The sequence below is a fragment of the Pristiophorus japonicus genome, chromosome 13 (assembly GCF_044704955.1).
Source record: "Pristiophorus japonicus isolate sPriJap1 chromosome 13, sPriJap1.hap1, whole genome shotgun sequence".
Taxonomy (NCBI): domain Eukaryota; kingdom Metazoa; phylum Chordata; class Chondrichthyes; family Pristiophoridae; genus Pristiophorus; species Pristiophorus japonicus.
Window position 1 is genome coordinate 134,198,096 of NC_091989.1, and position 22,010 is coordinate 134,220,105.

The 22,010-nt window shown below is 45.9% G+C and overlaps 1 long non-coding RNA gene across 1 annotated transcript in view; it reads right to left on the bottom strand.

The window, feature by feature from the left end:
* Positions 1 to 10,652: 10,652 nt before the first annotated feature.
* The window catches only part of LOC139278292 (uncharacterized), a 58,024-nt gene continuing 46,666 nt past the window's right edge, over positions 10,653 to 22,010 (bottom strand). The window contains exon 3 of the long non-coding RNA XR_011596237.1: positions 10,653 to 10,977. This is a non-coding gene — a long non-coding RNA (uncharacterized lncRNA). The remainder of the gene's footprint in view (positions 10,978 to 22,010) is intronic.

Genomic DNA, 22,010 nt, shown 5'->3' on the forward strand with positions numbered 1-22,010 from the left:
CTGCACACATGTTGGCCTTAGGGCACCACAACACCATCCCGAGCTCTTCATGAACAGAAAGGGATTCCACTCCCTGAATGTACAACTGGTGTGCGACCACCAGCGTAGGATCATGGCAGTTGATGCCAGGTACCCAGGCAGCAGCCATGATTCCTTCATCACGAGCCAGAGCAGTGTGCCCGCCATCTTCACCAGGCCAAGCCAGGATTGTGAATGGCTGCTTGGGGACAAGGAATATTCCCTGTCCACTTGGTTGCTGACTCCACTTCAGAACCCCAGGACTCTAGCCGAGCATTCTGGGACCAGGTGCATCATCGAGCACTGCATTGGGATCCTCAGAGGTTCCGTTGCCTGGACCGCTCTGGTGGTACTTTGCAGTACTCTCCTGAACGGGTCTCCATATTCATGGTGGTCTGCTGCATGCTGCACAACCTGGCTCTCATGAGGGGCCAGCCACTGGAGGTTGAGCCAGCAGTACGACCTGAGGAGGAGGAGGCACAGGAGGAGACGTAGGAGGCGCAGGAGGAGGAGGAGGAAGCGCAGGAGGAGGAGGTGCAGGAGGAGGAGAAGGAGGAGGGGGAGGATCAGGGTCCCCATTGCCACCCATCCAGGAGACGTCGTCACCATCCCAACCCTGCAAGGGAGGTGCAGAGACGTCTGATTGCTGCTCGATTCATATAACCTCATCCCCACATGACCCTTCAGCTTCTAGTTTCCATGACCATCCCAATGTGTGCTTTTGTACATAATTGCCCATTCTCCGATGAGACACCTGCCCAGATATAGTTGCAAAAAATAAAGATGTATCATGTAATCCAAATCAGTGCAAAAGAGTAACAGAACAAAAAACAGTCCAAAAAACTTACATAGCAACATCATTTCTCATCCTTGTGCATTTCCTTATAAGCCCTCTTACGCGTGCCTAATCTACTAATGCGCCTAAGTGTTTCCCCTGTGGCTGCCTCATGGGTCTGGGGAGGCTGCTGTGTTTCCTGTGTGGAAACTGCAGATGTCCTTCTAGGACGCCCTTGACCAGCTTTGGGCCTGCAAGGCCCAGCTGCAGACTGGTCAAAACCCTCCTGGGAGGGTTCAGTCTGGCTTGGCTCAGGCGAGGCTATGTGTGGAGGCACTGGCGGATTGACAGGCCTGGGGCCAGGAATGCTGCGATCCTGAGGGAGCGCATCATCCGTATCCTAGTCCGAGGAGCCTGAGTCACATTACCACCACCACCAATCTGAGGGAGGTCAGATCGGTGCTGTGGCGCGACACTGGAAGGTCCCCCGTGGCCCGTGGTGGACCCAGCCACGAAGGCAACACTGAGGTGTCAGGTGGCATTGAGCTAAGACTGCATGAGAGCAGACAGAGTCTCAAAGCTAGCAGAAAAGGCAGCAGTTTGACGCTCCGTGGCCTGGTGCCCAGAGTGCATAAGAACATTCTGCGATTCCAAGGCTGCGACCATCCTCTCCAATCCATCACTGATGCGCTCGTTCCCGCACGCCAGTGCTGAAATGGCAGCTGCCACATCACCTACAGGTTGCGGCATCACAGCTAGATCCACACAGACAATCTGGCAGTCAACCATCGCCTGCACACTGGCAATGATGGGCTCCATGGAGTGCGCAGAGCTGTCTACTATGCAGGAGGAGGACTCCTCCACGCTCCTCACTACTTTCAACAGCCTCTCTGGCACCCTTGCCAGTGCCCCCAACATCTGGTAATGCCTGGCTTCCACTCTTCTCTCATAAACCGCTGCATTGATAGGCTCGACTGAGTCCTCCTCAGCAGAACCCCGGTGCGGACTTGACCCCAGTGAGATCGCACCTGAGATTGTCTAGCTCCGTCACCATGCTGCTGCCCCTGTGAACAGTGAAGTCCCTGGTACTATTTGAACTGATTACCACTGTCATTCTGAGGGACTGCCTATGATATGATGACTATCTGAACTAGATCGGACCGCGCACTCCCAGTATCTGAGCTAGTGGGTAGAAGTAGTGACGCGTTGTTGCCAGCAGTATCCTCCTCTTCCTCTTCACTGAGCACCCCAAAAGATGGAGTATGCTCCAGGGTGTCAGCAATGCTGGAGCCCTCAATGCCCTCTATGCTGTCAATAGGTATTTCGGAACTGCTCCCCTGAAGGCTGTCATCGAGGCCTGGCACTGGGCTGACAGGCGGTGCCTCTCTCTGTCCTCGGCTGACACTCAGTCCCGAGGTTGTCTGAAGGCCTGAAGCCGGTCTCACAGATGCTGCCTCTCTCTGTCCTGTGCTGCCACTCGGCCACTCATGCACAAGCATTAATGGGAGAAGGGCTGCAGTGAGGGGGAGGTAGGGAATTGACGCATTCAGGCTGCAACTCGCACACTTTTGGAAAGAAAGGCACAGTAGGTGCTGGTGCAATCACGGAGAGATAGCATTAAAGGAGGACCTCACTTACACATGCTGCCCACATCGGCATCGCCAGTACTGGAAGTCACAGGGGGCGATCTGATCTGTAAGCATAAATGGGAGAAGGGGGAAGTAGGGGATTGACGCATGGAGGCTGCAACGAGGAGACTTTCAGATGGAAAGGCACAGTAGGCGCTGGAGCATTCAGAGAGAGATAGCATTAAAGGAGGCCCCTCACTTACCCGCATCGGCATCGTCAGCACCAGTGGCCACAGGGAAGGCAGCTTGTCTCCCGACGAGCGCCTCCATCCTCTCCTCCAAGGGTGTGAGGATTTGGATATCGGCCTCGCCACCACCAGTCCCCCTTTGCTCCATTCTATTATGAGCAAGTTTGGCCTGCAAAACAAAGAATGGTTGGTGAATGCCACTGTGATGATGCATCAGAAATGGGTGCACACGTGTGTGTCCCTGACATGCAGCTGTAACTGTGTGATGAGAGGTGGCCTCCATTGCACAAACCCACACATATATACTACAGTGAAGGTGGGAAATCAGAGAAGGATGAAGGAGAGGCTCGCAGACGAAAGGTAAGCAGTTGGTGGAACAGGTACTCACTTTCATCAGACGGATAATGTTGTTCAGCCATTTTCTGCACTGCATGGCGGACCCAGAGACCTCCACAGCAATCTCCCTGAATGCATTTGTAAAGACCTCGTGAGTGGGTCTCCCCACGTCTTGGTAAAGGACTCGCCTCCTTCCCTCCATATCCTGTTTCAGGGTGTCCAACTCGGCATCGGAAAATCTACTTGCCCTTCTTGGTCCAACAGTACCAGCCATGCTTCAACACAACTCCTTCCCTGCTCAGGGCCGAGCTGCAAACACTGGCCTGTAAGAAGGTCAGGGGGTAGCTGGCTCGTTAGCTGCACATGACCAGATGGCTGAATTTCCCACTACAATCAACCCACCCACACGGCTACAAACTCCTGATTCCCGCCAGTCATTACCGTTGGAAGCCATTTAAAAAAAAAGATGGCTGAAAATCGATCGACTGGCCACCGCAAAACTAGCAGCGGTAATCGCGTAAAAAAGATGGTAGGTGCTCCAGGATTGTGATGCCCTGAATTTCAGCACCCAAAAGTGCACACCAGTTGAGATAACACTCAAGAGATACAATAAGCCTTGCTCCCACCCACCCATTTTCTGGTGACACCTTTTATGATTTAATAATAGGACTATAGGGGGCCAAAATTGCCCCTTTCGCTAAGACCGCCATTTTAGATATTGCCCTCCTTCAGTTTTGGACTGGTGTAGGGGACTGCTCTGCCCGTTTTCCGGCCGACTCTTTGCTGACCGGCGGCGACCCCTCCCTGAAATTGCCCCGCAGGAAATTGCCTCTTTCAAAAATTGCCTCACGGGAGCGGTGCCGCCACTGGTCGATACCCCCGACAGCTTTTGCTGCCTGTACTCTTTCTGTGGCTGGCACTGGCGCCCTTAAAGGGGAGGGCTCACTGCCAGCGATGCCGGCCCGACAATTATGCCCCTGAGTTTGGCCGGGCTGCCAACAGGCAGCCTGGCATCCCCTCTTGGGTGCCTGGCTGCTGGCCCAGCCTAAACCCTCCCTGGTGGCCCAGTGTTTGTCACTAAAGTGGCTGCAGTGTTCGCAGCGGCCCTCTCCTTAATTGAAGGGGAGGGACGTTATGACGCGCCAGCGCGATGACGCGTCAGCGCGGTGCTGATGTCTTGGAGCGCCGGTCACTCTGACCCGCCCCACTTCCATCCCGCTAGTGGCGCCTAATCCGATCCGACCGCACTTCACCCCCCCCCACCCCCGATGATGAGGCCACTGCTCTGGAGAGAAACACAAAGTGCTGAATTTCTCTGGATCGTCCGCCCCATGCATTGGGGCAGACGGGACACTTCAGGAGCGGTAGACGCGACTCATTTCAAGCAGTAGACAATTTCGGCCCCTAGATGTTTTGGGGGGTTGTTATCTGAGAATTTTCACTGAATATGTCTATTTTGCACTCCTTGGCCGTTGTCTTCCAGCCCTGCGAGTATGGGTTTAGAGGCGGATCCGTTGTCAAAATGGCATGATTGACAGCGGATGGAGGTACTCTCACCCGGCTCGTGTGAATTTCCAAAGTGCCGGCTCTGCCTGTGGATTGCAGACACGGCACTAAGCGACGTGTCAGGCAATTTTGCTAGTTAACAAGCAACTTAACGCTATTTAAACAGCATTTTACCAGGTCCGAATGATTTTTCCAAGTTTTTTTATGAGGTTCACATCCTTCGGGTATCACGTCAGGTAAGTGTGTCGGATTCTCAACAACTCTGGATTGGTTTGACGAATTGACAGCTGCAGAAGTTATATAAAAACTACCATTTCACAGCTGTTTATTTTCCAATCAAAGAAGCTGCAATCTTCAGGATTTGGAATACACTTTTCAGCTTTATGGAGGTTTGAAGTGTTTGCGGTGAACTCTATATCCAGTGTAACCTCCTTGGAGCAAGCTATCTCATCATTGACAGATCGCTTCTGTCATCTCAAGTTCAGCTGCCATCAATTCCATCAGCATCGGTACCCTTGAAAAAATCTTACCTTGTTCCTCAGAATCCCCAACACTGACATCACTAAACACACTAGCATCACCAACAACATCAACCTTCTCTGCAATCACCCGATGCTGCACAGGACTTTACATCAGCATTGGCGATAACACCCAAGTGCCTCCCCTTGTGTGATGTTAGTTGGTATGATTGGGCAAGAATGAGGGTGCGTGTAAGGGGTGGCTCGTGAGATGGGGATTTGATAATGTAGATAGAGAGAGAGGGATGGGTGGAGGTGCAAGGTAAGTTGGTGTGAGTAAGGATGTGCAGGAGTAGGATAGGGAAGGCAGAGTGATGGGGATGTGATGGGTGGCACAGCAGGATGAGGTTGAGTGTGGCTTTGCAATAACATATCGTGATCTACTGAGATCATTGAAAGGTTTGCACCATTGCAGCCAGGTCCTTCTGTACAATCTCCTGTACAATGTGCAAACAAGTTGCATTGATCTCCTGGAGAGGTCTCTTCTGTTTATTGGAAGGGAAGCATCTGGAGGGAGTCATGGGAGAGCCTGGGTTAGCCGTGCACGTTTGTACAGTGCATGTCAGTGTTTGCAGCAGCTCAATGCTGTAGAACACTGACTGCACAACTGTCAAAATGTATGTGGGAATGGTCCCTTTAAGGAAACCAGCTGATGGCACGTCATCAGATGATGTCATCAAACCCGCTGCCTTTTAATTGTCTGGAAACCTCGCAAGTCGGGCTTAACAAGCCCCATCAAGGTAAATCATGTCGGAGGCCTCGATTAACACACTCGCCCCGGACCCGCCGATGTTGATAAAATCCCGCCTCTTGTCTGCATTAGTATATTTCTGGACTACCAAAGAACAGAAAAAAAACTCAGCGAGCTTATCCAATAAATAATTGACCCATTCAGAGCGTGATCGGCACCCCATCCTCCACATCGTTTAATATTCACTCCCTCCACCATCGGTGTGCACTGCAGCATCTCATCAAGGCTTTTTGACAGCACCTACCAAACCCGCGACCTCTACCACCTAGAAGGACAAGGGCAGCAGGCGCATGGGAACACCATCACCTGCGAGTTCCCCTCCAAGTCACACATCATTCAGACTTGGAAATATATCGCAGTTCCTTCATCGTCGTTGTGTCAAGATCCTGGAACTTCCTTCCTAACAGTAGTGTGGGAGTACTTTCCCACACGGACTGCAACGGTTCAAGAAGGCGGCTCACCACCACCTACTCAAGGGTAATTAGGGATGAGCAATAAATTCTGGTCTTGCCAGTGATACCCACATCCCATGAATGAATAAAACAAAGGATGCTTCCAGGGCCAATCCTCAGTCTGTACTGGTTTGGGTGACTTCGGTTGGGATGACAGTTATAAATAGCCTCAAAACCTTTTGGTTAAGAAGACATTAAGCCAGGCTTCCCATTCTTACTGCGATCTAGCAACTAGTCCTTTGAAGTGCACAATGTAAATACAGTATCAAGCTCAGCTGTGATGCCCCTGTGGTCGAATAACCTATCAAGACTCACCGTCAAGCCTTAACAAATGAATAATGTTCACTTGGGCAAGGTACTCATGGAACAGAACCCCAGGAAAGAGTCAATGCTTTCAGGGAAGGGGAGAAAATTGGTGGGGAAAAAATAGGAATATAGAATACTCTTGCCTAGTTCCCATTCACAAATTAAATGGTGAGGACAGGGAAGCATATATGAGGACACATGCCTGAGATCTACTGTACAAAGTTTGGATCCATATGCAAGTCAGAGTATTCCAATTGCAAATATTTTTATTTAAAAATACGAGAGAATTAAGTAACTTTTTAATCTGAATAATAGCTGAAAACTGATCAGATTTATGGCCTAAGATTGCAGGTGATGTGCGGTGAGTTTTTGGAGCAGTTGCCTCTTCCAGCCTGAAACAAAAATTTCACGCAGCCTCTTTAAAGTCATCCTGTTAACTGAAATGTCCAGACAGTACTATTCAATCTAGAACTAATTATTGTGTAAAAATTATACCCCTCGCCCCCGCCACCTTCAGAGAGACATCGTTGTCAAAAATAAATATTTCTATAATGAGGCAAAGATGTTGTGCGGTATTGCTAGTTATCCTTTCCTGTTCTCTGATCTGAATGTCATACATGTCAAAACTGGAAGCTTAAACAAGTAAAAAAAACACTGCTTACCATTACTCTGTCATCACTACAAGGGCAAACACATCTCTTCCCTGCCCTATCTACAACTACAAGTAAAATACAGGTCAACAAACAAACTTTATTAAGTCCAAAAGAAATGGTCTACACATTTTGCCCTCCCACCTTGAGGGAGATCCCTTAATAGGCTATCTTTTGTCGACATAAACAGGGTTTAAGTGTCCCTTCAGCCTGTGACCTGCGTGTCCTTCAAGAATTATTTTTCTCTATGCTACAGACTAGATCTTGGAGGCCACGGGAGCACTTCTCCTAAATTGGAGAATTATGAGTGCCTGCGTGAGATGCAAAGAGCCAGATTCAGAATTTTCTGTGCCTGAGTCAAAGAGGCCCCTTCAGCAATGGGCAGCATGCCCTATACGTTAACCCTGTGCTAGATGCCTCCTGGGACCATTTGCCAGGCCTCAACAATCACGCACTCTCTTAATTATATGCCTCTCTGCACTAACCAGATGTTCCTGAAGAGCTGTGTGTTCTATAAATGAATCTGTAAGAAAACAACAGCTGAGGAAAAGGAAAGAAAATGAAAGCAGTAATTAAATGTACAGCACTTGATAATCCAGCCTGCTGGAGGTGCAGCTGCAATTTAAACATAACTTTCCCCCCCAAAACACATCATAATAAACGGAAAACTAATGGCTTGAATCAAAAAAATCTACTTGCTGCTACCTGTACCCAATATTTTTCTGTGTTCTAGATCCTAGAGCATCATAGGCCTTCTGTGATGCTGTGCATTCACCTGGTAGTAGTTAGGGAACGAATTACAATTTGATTCACCACCCAGCAATTAAAAGGATGATGATCACTATGTTGATGTCAAAGGAATAAAAACCATGCGGAGTCTATCATGAGCGGGTGATTTACCAGATTACTGCTCATGCGGTGAGGATGAATAATTTACTCTACTGTCTCTTGTAAGTGTTTGTTTGTCAAGTAAGAAAGCAAGATTTGCATTTATGTAGCATCTTTCATGACCACCACATGTCCTAAAGCGCTTTATAACCAATGAAGTACTTTTTGAAATGTAGTCACTGTTGTAATGTAGGAAACGTGGCAGCCAATTTGCGCACAGCAAGCTCCCACAAACAGCAATGTGATAATGACCAGATAATCTGTTTTTGTTATGTCGATTGAGAGATAAATATTGGTTAGGACAACGGGGATAAATCCCCTGCTCTTCTTTGAAATAGTGCCGTAGGATCTTTTACGTCCACCTGAGAGAGCAGATGGGACCTCATCGTCTCATCCAAAAGACGGCATCTCTGAAAGTGCAGCACTCCCTCAGTACTACACTGGAGTGTCAGACCTAGATTTTTGTGCTTAAGTCCCTGGAATGGGTCTTGAACTCACAACCTTCTGACTCAGAGGCGAAAGTGCTACCCACTGAGCACCTACCTTGGCGGGTCCATGGCGGGCGACGCCGGTGGCAGGCCCGGCCTCGCTGTTGCTGCAGACCACTGTCCAAAATGATTTTCTGCTGAGTGGGTTTGTTAAGCCCGCCCAGTGCGTTTTCTGGCCAATTGAAGGAAGCGGACCTGATGACGTCATGGGATGACATACCAACACCCGATTTCCTTAAAGGGACTGTGCGCAAATTTATTTAGACAGTTGGACTGTCAGTGTTCAACAGCATTGAGGTGCTGCAAACAAAGATAAACATGGCACAGAGATGCACAGCTGCACCCAGGCTCTCCCATGATCATTCCTTATGCTTATGGGGGGGAGACACAGTATCCAGGGATGTTCTCTTCCCTTCCAATGGGTGGAAGGAACCTCCCAGGGAGACCAATGCACTCTGGTTGCACATTGCACAGCAGGACACAAGCAGGGATGTTGTCAGAAGGGCCAGGCTGCAGTGGTGCAAATCTTTCAATGATCTCAGTAGATCACAAAATGTTATTGCAAAGCCACATTCAACCTCATCCTGCTGTACCACTCATCACATCCCCCATCACTCTGCCTTCCCTACCCTACTTCGGCACATCCTTACTCACACTAATTTACCTTGCACCTCCACCCATCTTTTTCTCTCTATCTACATCATCACATCCCCATCTCACTAGCCACCCCTCACACTCACCCTCATCCTAGTCCAATCATACCAACTAACCTCACACAAGGGTAGGCATTTAGATGTTTTATGTAATGTTCATGAAATGTTTCTGTTAATGTGAAACCTTTATTTTCAGCACTTTGCGTACTTGGACAGATCTGCGTGCACCTATGGAAGTGACTTAGTGAGTAGCAGTGAATGCTGAGACATAACAGTAACCCCCTCAATGGTGATGAGTGTGAAAGTAATGGCTTGGGCATTGTAGGGATGATTTATGGTTTAGGTGTGGGGTGGTGCCAACCTGGAACATCATGTGGCAGCCATGGTGTACAACATCAAATGAAGTAAATTTGGTCATGGTGAGACTATCCCTGGTATCATGGGCAGCAATGTGGTCAGGTGCTGATACCCTCTGTCCTGTGCAGCATCAGTTGATTGCGGAGAAGGTTGGTGTTATTGTTGGTGCTGCTGGTGTGCCTAGTGCTGCTGGTGTTGGGGCTGATCATGGTGGGATTCTGAGGACCAAGGTGAGATAGTTCAAGGGCACCGATACTGATATAATAGACTGCAGGTGAACTTGAGATGACAGAAGCGATCTGTCAATGATGAGGGAAGTTGCTCCAATGAGGTGACACTGGATAGAGAGTTCACTCCAAACACTTGCAACCTGCATAAAGCTCAACCTGTCATCCAAATGCCGAAAGCAACAACTTCTGAGCTTGGAAAGTGAACAGCTCTGAGATGGGAGTTTTTATAGCACATTCGCAGCTTTCAAGTAATGAGATGATTCAATGGTCATACAGTTCCTGACCTGCTTACCTGACGTGATCCCCAAGCAGCGTGTACCCTGTGGACGACCTCGTAAAATGGTAAGGTGAGCTCAAAATACTTCTGAATGGACTGTTAACAAGGTCATAATGACTTGAATTGCCTCCCCCCGCAGCTGCGTGTCAGGTCTGTTCAGCGCTGAGAGATCCGACATCTGGGAAAGGCACGTGGCAGTGGGTGGACAACAGGGTCCTGATCCGCTGTCAGAAAAAACATTTTCTCACACGACCAGCCACCGATTGCACCTGCTGACCCCCCGAAAAATCCCCCCCATTCTGTTATCTCAAGTTCACCAGCCATCTATTACATCAGTGTCGGTGCCCTTGAAACTCAGATTGTACCTGACTTGAAACATAGGGCTCATTAAGGGATGTTAATCGGGGTCCAATAACATACACAGGTCCTCAATGCATTTTTTAAACACCAATGGGAAGAGTTGGTGCCACGTACACCCTGTCCCATGGTGCTAGTTGTAGAGTGACTTGACAAGTTTTATATGGTCAGCATCCATTATCAATGTGGACATAGAAATTTATAATGGAAAAAGTTTACAGGAAGTGCACACAGATGTAAGTTTTTAATACATTATAGATAGATATGCCACAGAATCTCACATTTAGGGCTCACCCGATGGCACAGACATTAGTACATCCCCACACTGTATCCCATCAATTTAATCCTGCGTAACAGGGGTAGCATCCATCTTTCTTTTTAACTCCGATATCAATAGAATCATAGTCTTTGACTTGGCTCAATAATCGGCTGGATTTTGCCCTCGGGGCGATCGAACGGCACTAGCCATTCATTATACTTGCACTTGCCCACAGATTTTCTATGGGCTTTTGCACTGGAACTGTAATTTTCGGGATTCTGGACGACCCTGCCACCAATCAGTCCGGGGTCCAGATTCTGGAACATTTTAGATGCTGTACCTGTATTAAGAGAGAGAGATAAACGAGACAGAATGAAAAAGTAAAAGGAAACTTTTTTTTTAATCTCCAACAATAATTAAAAGGTGAAGGATTGAGACTCCACACTTGTAAAAGTTAATTTTCAGTACCAGAGAGGTTGTTTGGCAGTAATTAAGACTTACAATACCGTTAAACATAAGAAGAAGGATCAGGAGTAGGCCATTCGGCCCCTCGAGTCTGCTCCGTCATTCAATAAGATCATGGCTGATCGTCTACCTCAACTCCACTTTCCTCACTGTCCCCATATCCCTTGATTCCCTTAATATCCACAAATCTATCGATCTCTGTCTTGAATATACTCAATGACTGAGCCACCACAGCCTTCTAGGGTAAATAATTCCAAAAGTTCACCACCCTCTGAGTGAAGAAGCCTCTCCTCATCTCAGTCCTAAATGACCTTTTTTTCGAAGACTGTGACCCCTGGTTCTAGACTCCCCAGCCAGGGGAAACATCCTCCCTGCATCTATCTTGTCAAGCCCTATAAGAATTTTGTATGTTTCAATGAGATCACCTCTCATTCTTTTAAACTCTAGAGAATATGGACCCAATTTTGGCCATGACTTGCATCAATTTTTTTGGAGTAAGTTGTTTTTTCTGGCGTAAGGTAAAAAATGCCATTTTCCCCCCAAAATTTGTTCCAGAGTAAGTCAGTTAGGTACGATATTTTTTAGTTGTTTTTTTTTCAAAAGGGGGCGTTCCCAGACACTGAGGCCACTTTTGGCCATTTATGCCACTTTGGCCAGCTAAAACTTACTCCAAATCGACTTAGGTCAGCGTATGTGGCCAGCTCTGAAAAACCTTGCGGGCAGTTAAGAAATCGGTTAGTACATTTAAAGCACCAAGACTTGCAAACACTAAAAAAAGCACCAAAATAAGCATTCAATAACAAATAAAAAATACAAGGAAGCTGAGGACCTGCACCAAGACTTACAAAGCACCAAACAAACCACAAAAAGTAATAAGCAATCAATCAATAACAAATAAAAAATAGAAGTCCTACCTTAATGCCAGAATCAAGTTTTTTTTTAAAGCTCCCCGCCCCCCATCCAAACACTCTTTCTCCCCCACTCCCCCCCAACACTCTCCTCCTCCCCCCCCCCCCACAATCAAAACTCTCAAGCACAACAATCAATAAATAAAAAATAAAACTGAAGTCCTAACCCGACCCGTGAACTCAGCGGGCCGGCTGGCCGGTGCGGGAGGCCACTCGGCTGAGGATAGGGTGCGGCGAGATCGGGGTGTCCCTTCAGCCGGTGATAGGGACTGCGAGCATCGGGTCCTGCTCACAACCCGCAGGACACACTGGGAGGGCAGGAGCATGCTGGCCTGTTGCTGGGACTTCGGGGACTCAGAAGAGCGGCCAGGATGGGGCGACTTTTTTCCGGCGCCATTTCCAACGCGCAAAGTTGGCGCACTTAAGGTAAGTGGACCGAAAAAAGGGGTTGGCCAAAATTGAGCCATATAGACCTAGTCTACTCAATCTCTCCTCATAGGACAATCACCCCAGCCCAGGAATCAGTCTGGTGAACCTTTGTTGCGCTCCCTTCCTTAGGTAAGGAGACCAAAATTGTACACAATACTCCAGGTGCGGTCTCACCAGGGACCTATATCATTGCAGTAAGATGTCTTTACTCTTATACTCAAATTCTCTTGTAATAAAGGCCAACATACCATCTGCTTTCTTAATTGCTTACTGTACCTGCATGTTAACTTTGTGATTCAAGTACAAGGACACCCAGGTCCCTCTGAACACCAACATTTCCCAATCTCTCACCATTTAACTGTACTTACTCTGGAATGGACAAGCCCTAACCTTTTCTGGTGAGTTTAGTGGGTATATATTACATAAGCACAGCAACTTCATGCCGTTGCATGTGTTTTAATGCAGAGTTTCTCGGTGCGATATCGGAATACTGAAGCTTCTGGAAGAGCACGTCAATTCGGACAGCAACTTCCTGATTTTCGCATTTTACTGCGTATCTGCAGTCGCCGGATGTTGCTGCCCGAATTGCACCTTAATAACCATAAGCGTTGTTAGCTGTTCTACAGCAAAATTCAGCCCAATGTGTTTTAGCATTTAGCATACCCATCGTTGACCTATCATCTTAACATCATTTGAATTGCAAGGGATGAAGCTTGTTAATGAACAGAAAAAGCATATAATATACATACTGTACACATATACGCACCTTATATTTCTTCAGCCATAATCATTTGGTTCAGCTCAGATTGGATCCTTACATTTCTGAAAATGTTCTCATAAATTCTCCTTAGGCAAAAGAATATTACTGAAGCTGATAGTGGTCAGGATAGAGGTTTATGCTGATAAGGTTTTCGCTTCTTTAGTGATTGGTTAAAACTCACAAAAATAAATGTGATGAAATGGAAGGTCTATCATCATCATCTTAGGCAGTCCCTCGAATCAAGGATGACTTGCGTCCTCGTCAGAAAGTTCACAGGTGTTTCAATGAAGGACCTAAAATTCCAGGTCCGAACTAAATCTTGAAGGGTGGAAAATGCTGTGCTTGGATTTTTTTTAACGTGTGGTGACCGTTGCACACTAGCCACCACACGGGTTTGACAGAGCTAGGTCTTGGTCCAATAGCAAGGATTACTCAAGACGACTGGAGACCAGCTGTTCTGCATGGACCTAGTGTGCACACATATCGCAGTGTGGGCTGGCCCGTGCTGCCCCTGGGCCCTCGCCTCTTCTGGGCTCCGAACTCACGCCTCTCCTGGGCCCCGATCATGTCCCTCTACAATCTCGCACCGCTCCTTCGCCCCGACCTCGCCGCTCCTGATGTACCTGCCCACGCTCCAATCACCGACCTGGACCTTGATGACATCCCTTTTCACTGCCGTTGCTCTCCTGCTCCAGCACGTGCTGCTCCCTGGAGTGGTATGCCGCCACACTGCTCCTTCCGCTCCCCGTCCTGCTCCGATGGAGGTCTATAAGTGCAGATTGGTGACATGAGTCACAGTCAAATGCTTTTCGATATTAAGTTAAATGTGTAAGTAATAATTAAATGATGATTAGTATGTTCTTAAGAGTATCAACATATCCATATAGAACCGTTTCATAACAGCTGGATGGCTTTATTGCATAGTTACTCAGTTATGCAAAAGAATGGTTTGAATTTTTACCACCAGTGCAGATGTAGAGACAAAATCTGATCCTGTCATAGCCAGCAATCTAGAAAACTTAAAAAAGGAAACAATTACATCTTGAATTTGGGTGAAATTATAAACTATGAGCACAGACTTATCCACAGATATCTGATTATTTCAGTAATTGTTGATGTAATAGACTGGTGGTGCCTGTGCCAGCATATGTTGGAGATGTGAGACAAACAAGATGAGGTTCTATAACCATGAGGGATGAAAGATCTTCTTGGAACTAGTTGATGTTTCACACACTCTGTTTGCTCCTGACCAGTGGGATAATGTTATTTGAATACTTCCAAATGATTAGAAAAAACCATGGCTGGAGTTATGCCACACTAAGTAAAAAATCTCCAATTTGGACCAACCTAAGAGCTGCTTCCAGTTGATACAGCTCCTGAACTTATATAATATTACATTTGGAATGGATAGCAACTAATGGCAACTCTGCTGTCTATTTACAGAAAATTTCCACAGGAGTGTCACATCCCATGAACACCAAGTGGGAATCAACGTGCAGAGTGGCCAGCTTGTTTCCTGTCATCATGGGATGGTGAAGATACTGCCACATGACCGCGATTAAAAAATGGAATTCCAAACAACATATTTGTTTCTCCAGCTTTAAACCATTTCCACTAAAAATGATTATAAACAATATTATTTTATTGCAAACGGTTTTAACCACTATTTATCCTTTTTTATTTCTCTGTGCTCATCATGGAACCTCTGCTAGTTAACCACACAGCAATTGAAATCGATTTAGGACATTTTATATATTAAATATAATTATTTTTGATGTCACAATAATTCTTTGGAAATTGCAGGAGTTTCCTCACAAAACAGTTTAATTGCCCTGAATGTGTCACTGTTTCCATATCTTTCAAACTCAAAATATTCTGGTTAGATGTCTGTCAGTGGAAACTGTTATATATGCAGACTACAGATATACTCTCTGTGTAGTCACTGTATAGTTGCATAAGATGGAGACTTATTACCTGATGTACTATCAATAAGGCTTACACTGTGTATATACTATGCTGGCACCACTAGAGGGTGCAACTGGTGGAGACCGGGGTTTCCTGCTCCTGTGGCAGAGGCTGTTCATCAGAGGGCACTGCAGTGGGAGGCCTGAGGGTCACCTGCATAGGTGTGCAGGGCCCAGCATAAAAGGCTGCTTACCATGCTTGTGCCTCACTATGGAGTTACGAATAAAAGACCAAGGTCACTACAGTTTGAATACAACACATTGCCTCGTGGAGTCATTCATAAGTGCATTACAGACATAATAGGAACTAATTAGTTCAACCAAATGTTTGGACAGTAGCCAGGAAGGCCCAAAGCTGGTGGCTATTGCCCCTGCTGCAAGCCTCTCAGGATAATGTTATGCTCTGGATAATGGCCTGAACCTATAAAATGAGTGGTTCAGGTCATGTCAGGTGGAGCGCACTTCAGGTATGATCTACCAGATTTGCTCTCAGGTTTGTTTGGGGGTGTGGGGGTAGGGGGTTGGGTGGGGGGGGGGGGGCGGGGGGATGGTAGAGGAAAGAAAATCAGCTCTTGTGTCTCTCCCAGTTTCACTGTTGAGACCAAGCCATTGGGAACAAGAGAGTTGTCAGTGACCACACTGAACGGATTTTGCAATGCCAGCTGTACTAAAAAGATACCAGAATATCAGATTGATGGTGTTTGTTATTGGGACAAATGTTGGCCAGCACACTACGAAAACTCTTCTGCTCTTCTTCAAAAAATATATGGGATCTTTTACATCCACCTGAAAGGACAGACCGGGCCTCAGTTTAATGTCTCAACTGAAAGATGGCACCGATAATGCAGCATTCCCTTCATATTGCACTGAAGTGTCTGCCTAGATTATGTGCTCAAAGTCGGTGGAGTAGGGTTTAAACTCACGACATTCTGACTTAAAGGCGAGAGTGCTAAAACTGAGGCAAGTCTGGCATATTTTCGGAGAAATATTAGGAAGAAAATTGCGGTCGGTGGCTTCCTTCGTACGAACACATCTGACCCGAAAAAAATCTACGAATCTACCTGTTGGTCCCGGACAAATGTAGGACTCCTACATCTGAGGCCTCCATTCACTGCGCAGCCTATGGGGATCTGTCTTCCTCGTACGGACGTCTATGTTGCAATTACGTGGGCCTAGGCCACCAATCACTATGCAGTATTCTCATTGATAATAATGGGAACTCTGTTTGGATGAGTTCCCATTACTATCAATGAGAATATCCCCCAAAACAAGAAACACAGCAAAATAAATTTTAAAAGCACCTCACATATTTAAAATTAATTGAAATTAAATGTAATTAAATGTTTTAGAGAAAAAAAAAATTTTGAAATTTTTTTATTGTGTTTTAATAGGGTTAAAAATAAACTTACCTTAATGAACAAGGTTTTCATCATAAAAATGATTGATTACATTTAATTTTTCTATGTTTTAAAAGTGTTACGCTGGTAAAAGTAAGCTATGCGCCTGCTTTTACCAGGCGTAAAAGTTTGAAGGACATGCGCTGGGCAAGAGTTGGGCAAAGAGCCCAATCTCTCCCGCGCGGATGTCCTTCTCCCGATGATGCGTAGAAGAAATGTTGACAGATCGGAAAAGCCGGTTCTCGGCGCATGTGCATTAAGCCCCGAGAACCGGCTTTTGCGAAGCCTCGCTGGGTGCGCGCGCACATCTTATGGACCCGGTGAGGTCGCAATTTTCGGCCCATTATGTTTGCAGGGGTCAAGGCCCTTTCTTCCAAGAGCACTTGACCTCAGCAGTACAGGAAATAGCTGCAATAGTCTCCTATATTGTTAACTGAGACTGACTCCTCATCAACTTACACACAATCGGCTTGGTCAGCTTTTCCCTCAGAGAGAGACACACAAACACATTCCTACATTTATTACTTTTGAGGTGTGCAGCGCTTGAATGCATCTACCTTAATATTATGTCAGAGTAAGTTGTTCCACTTCTAAAAGCAGGACCTAAATGGTCTGGATTTATTTCCGATGGCTATAAATGCTCTGATTTCTTTCTTTGCTAGGTTCCTGTTCTGCTTGACAAACCAATGTATGTATGAGACAAATGAACAGATGCTGTCCAGCACACGTAATGGCTCAGGGCACAGGTGAGTAAAGCATAAATCATAGAAAGATCAAGAAACAGGTCTGAAGTACATTTGATCTCTCTATATAAACAAAATATATGTAAACTGTTCTATTCTATTGGATTTGTGAAGATATCTATTTTGAGCTCTGCCATACCCCAATATATTTGAATGAATATGTTTGACATAATGCTCTCTTAAGGCAGGAGAACAATCTACCAGTGCATTCATCGAATTCATAGAATCACAAATGAGGCCCGTTTAATATTTAGCCAACCAAAGGATGAACTTCCTTGAAATAATATTTCCTGCTGCACTCCCCTGAAGTCAGTGACTCACGATAGGTACAGTTCCATATGCAGCAGCCCTCTGATTGTTTATTCAATTAGTCACTCTTCATGTATGAGTCAAAGCAATGAGTACGGGCAGGCAATGGACCATTGGCAGTATCACTGTCCTCATCTAAAGTCCTCCTGCTCACTTCTCAGCAGGATCAGAAACTCTAAATCAAAAACTTGAAGTTAACCAAATGCTCTTCCCTGTAAAATATTAGCTGTACACAGTTTGTAAGCTAAATAATAATATTCACATTCTACTGAACAACATTTGCTCTTGCCTAATAAGCACATGAGGTTTTGCTGGAAAATAGGAATACCGCCGAAAAACGAGACGGAAAAGCTGATCAAAATCCAGCTCTCTATCTTTAAATGTACTGTTATCCCTAAAAAAAAGGCACGGCTGGGATGATAGGCAGGAGATCTGCTCCCAGACTTTTCCCAATTCCATTTTGTAACTAATCACAAATCCTTGAACAGTGCCAGGCTGGTGTGAATTCGCACCAATTTCCTTTCTCTCCATGTTGACATCATATCGAAATGTCTCATAGCACTTTACACCATGAATTGCCTTTGGAGTGCTGTGATTGTTCTGTAGGCAAATTTGACATGCAGGTTGGGTTGTAACCTATCAAATTTCAGCCGAGGCAGTCAGTTTTGTTATGTTGAATGAGAGGAAATATATAATAGATTCGACAAGGTCATTTCCCCCCCACCCCGATTCTGTGAAATGACATCTGTAGCCTTGGCACCATGTAACATTACATCACCATCATGAAGGTAATAACATTTCTTCCAATCTTGCATCATTCCAAGATGCAGCTTGTGATTGGTAACTACAAGATTGACATTTGAAAGCATTCCCAAATTCTGTGTCATAAACAGCAGCCTCTTTGAAGTATGCCATTAAAAGAAGAGGGTGTGGCCAAAGGTTGCACCAAACTCCAGTTCTGGATCTAACAAAAAGGTCACAAATAAAGCTCTTTGGCAAATGGGGAATAAAAGGGTAAAGAAAATAACAAAATGTGGGCAAGTTATTATATTCTAAATGTTAAAGGGCCATATTTGCTGAATGGAAGATGCCTATGTGAAAATTTAGAAGTATGACATACGTTTGTGAGGCACCCACAGCTTTAAATGTTCACACAATTGTCTGCTTTAACAAGTGGCAAAGATAAATTAGATGAACAAATTGCTGCTTGTTAGCTGCCTTTTTCACAATGTCAGACCTCAGCTCTGAAACAGTAAGCAGTCTGAAGTTTGGCTTTAAAATGGCTTAAGGGCCTACAGAAGGGAAAATTTAATCGAACTTCTTAAGCAACAGACAGACAGGCTACTTCAACAAAGGCAATACTAGAAATGTGAGGCATTGTACCCATAAGGGAGCAGGGTGACATTTCAAAATGTGAATGCAACCATTACAGTGACATTTAACAAATCAAGAACTTCTAACTTTTCCCTAACCCAAACCTACCTTCAGGCTATTTCAGACAACAGACGCTTTATCCTCCAACAAACATCAAAACATTGATGAAAAGCCAAGAAAGATCAGGCAGATTGCCATAGTGTTAGAAGTGAAAAATGTAAATATAAAATATATAAAACCCATTTCCATCAAGTACTGTGCAGTGGGTTGAAGTGGAAAAGAACATATGAAATATTCAATCGCAGGTCACAAGTGAAAAAAAGCACTCAATTATATTAGCCTTTCTTATTAGGGATCTGACGCCAGAAAAACATATTTATGTCGCAAATGAATAAAATATTAACCAAACTGCAGGAATGGGCAGCTTACAAATTTGCGATTTGTGGGAATATCATTTTTTTAGCAGCCTTGGAAAACTAACAGAAATTCAAAATGCACCTGCAATAATGATCCTTTCTCAATTCGCAAGCACTTTACCAGAAGTTGTTGAAAGGGTCAGTAAACCAGTTGTGGAGTGCTTAATTGTTGGAGAGAATGCCGACATAGCCAAAGCTGATTTACCGACCAGACAGTGCTCAGTGCTGATAAGCACAGTACTCAAGTGAAGTGAGCAAGTTTTTGGTAGAGGAAAGGCAGTCCCTTAGCATGCGACAACAATATGTAACACACAGTGTCTGTGACTGGAAGATTGTGCAGGAGATCCAAAAAAAGGTGTACAATGTACAGTCGAGCACAAAGGTAAGCCAAGAATATTGCTGTAAAGTAGCAGCACAGAAAACCCATGAACATTAAAAACGGTAGCATGAAGAAAATTCTGCACTGAAAATGGTTAATAAGCATGCAGCAAGTAAGGTAGAAGTGAAGATAGCAGAGCTATGCCAGTTACATTATATATGCTGGGTAAGTACAGCTACATAGGAATAAATCATCCATGGATGTCCCCGCAGATTTTAACTGGGTGCGGGATTCGGCCTGGTTGGAGTGGGGTGAAGGCGGGGGTGCGGGGTGAGACGAGCGTCAAACTTCAGACCTCAGCTAAATCAGCTACCACTTCCCTTGGAGCGCTAAACCAAGCAGGAAGGGTGGTAGTGGTGAAGCGCTGCACAATGTCCCATGCTGCACTACCGGGAGCGGAGACTCCTTCCCTCCCTTAAAGGGAATGGCTATTGCTGCAGGCTCTGCGTTAAATTTACTTCAATGGCCGCCGAGGGTAGCCGCGGTCCATGGCAATCAGCCCCAAGCACTCTAACAGAGTGCAAGGCTGTTCAATCGCAGCTAAAGAAAAGGAACAAAAAATACTCAGAGTGTTGTTACCTTAGCAGTGATCCCTTTAACTACCACTCCCCAAGCAGCTGGCCTATCTTACATTACCTCCTGCAGCTGCTGACGTTGACGCCCGAGAATGCTGCAGGGGGTGGAACCGAAGTTTGGATCCTGGGCACTACCAGAGTGCTGAGCAGCTTGGGTGCAGGAGATCATGGCGTTAGGGATTACCACCGCCGCAGGTCTCCACAGCAAGTTCGTGGGCATCGGTACTCCACTGTGCCCGGTCATCGAACCGGTCGCCTCCCCGAGGAAACATAGAAACATAGAAAATAGGTGCAGGAGTAGGCCATTCGGCCCTTCGAGCCTGCACCGCCATTCAATGAGTTCATGGCTGAACATGTAACTTCAGTACCCCATTCCTGCTTTCTCGCCATACCCCTTGATCCCCCTAGTAGTAAGGACAACATCTAACTCCTTCTTGAATATATTTAGTGAATTGGCCTCAACAACTTTCTGTGATAGAGAATTCCACAGGTTCACCACTCTCTGGTGAAGAAGTTCCTCCTCATCTCGGTCCTAAATGGCTTACCCCTTATCCTTAGGCTGTGACCCCTGGTTCTGGACTTCCCCAACATTGGGAACATTCTTCCTGCATCTAACCTGTCTAAACCCGTCAGAATTTTAAACGTTTCATAGAAACATAAACATAGAAAATAGGTGCAGGAGCAGGCCATTCAGCCCTTCTAGCCTGCACCGCCATTCAATGAGTTCATGGCTGAACATGAAACTTCAGTACCCACTTCCTGCTTTCACGCCATACCCCTTGATCCCCCGAGTAGTAAGGACTTCATCTAACTCCGTTTTGAATATATTTAGTGAATTGGCCTCAACTACTTTCTGTGGTAGAGAATTCCACAGGTTCACCACTCTCTGGGTGAAGAAGTTTCTCCTTATCTCGGTCCTAAATGGCTTACCCCTTATCCTTAGACTGTGACCCCTGGTTCTGGACTTCCTCAACATTGGGAACATTCTTCCTGCATCCAACCTGTCCAAACCCGTCAGAATTTTAAACGTTTCTATGAGGTCCCCTCTCACTCTTCTGAACTCCAGTGAATACAAGCCCAGTTGATCCAGTCTTTCTTGATATGTCAGTCCCGCCATCCCGGGAATCAGTCTGGTGAACCTTCGCTGCACTCCCTCAATAGCAAGAATGTCCTTCCTCAAGTTAGGAGACCAAAACTGTACACAATACTCCAGGTGTGGCCTCACCAAGGCCCTGTACAACTGTAGCAACACCTCCCTGCCCCTGTACTCAAATCCCCTCGCTATGAAGGCCAACATGCCATTTGCTTTCTTAACCGCCTGCTGTACCTGCATGCCAACCTTCAATGACTGATGTACCATGACACCCAGGTCTCGTTGCACCTTCCCTTTTCCTAATCTGTCACCATTCAGATAATAGTCTGTCTCTCTGTTTTTACCACCAAAGTGGATAACCTCACATTTATCCACATTATACTTCATCTGCCACGCATTTGCCCACTCACCTAACCTATCCAAGTCACTCTGTAGCCTCATAGTATCCTCCTCGCAGCTCACACTGCCACCCAACTTAGTGTCATCCGCAAATTTGGAGATACTACATTTAATCCCCTCGTCTAAATCATTAATGTACAATGTAAACAGCTGGGGCCCCAG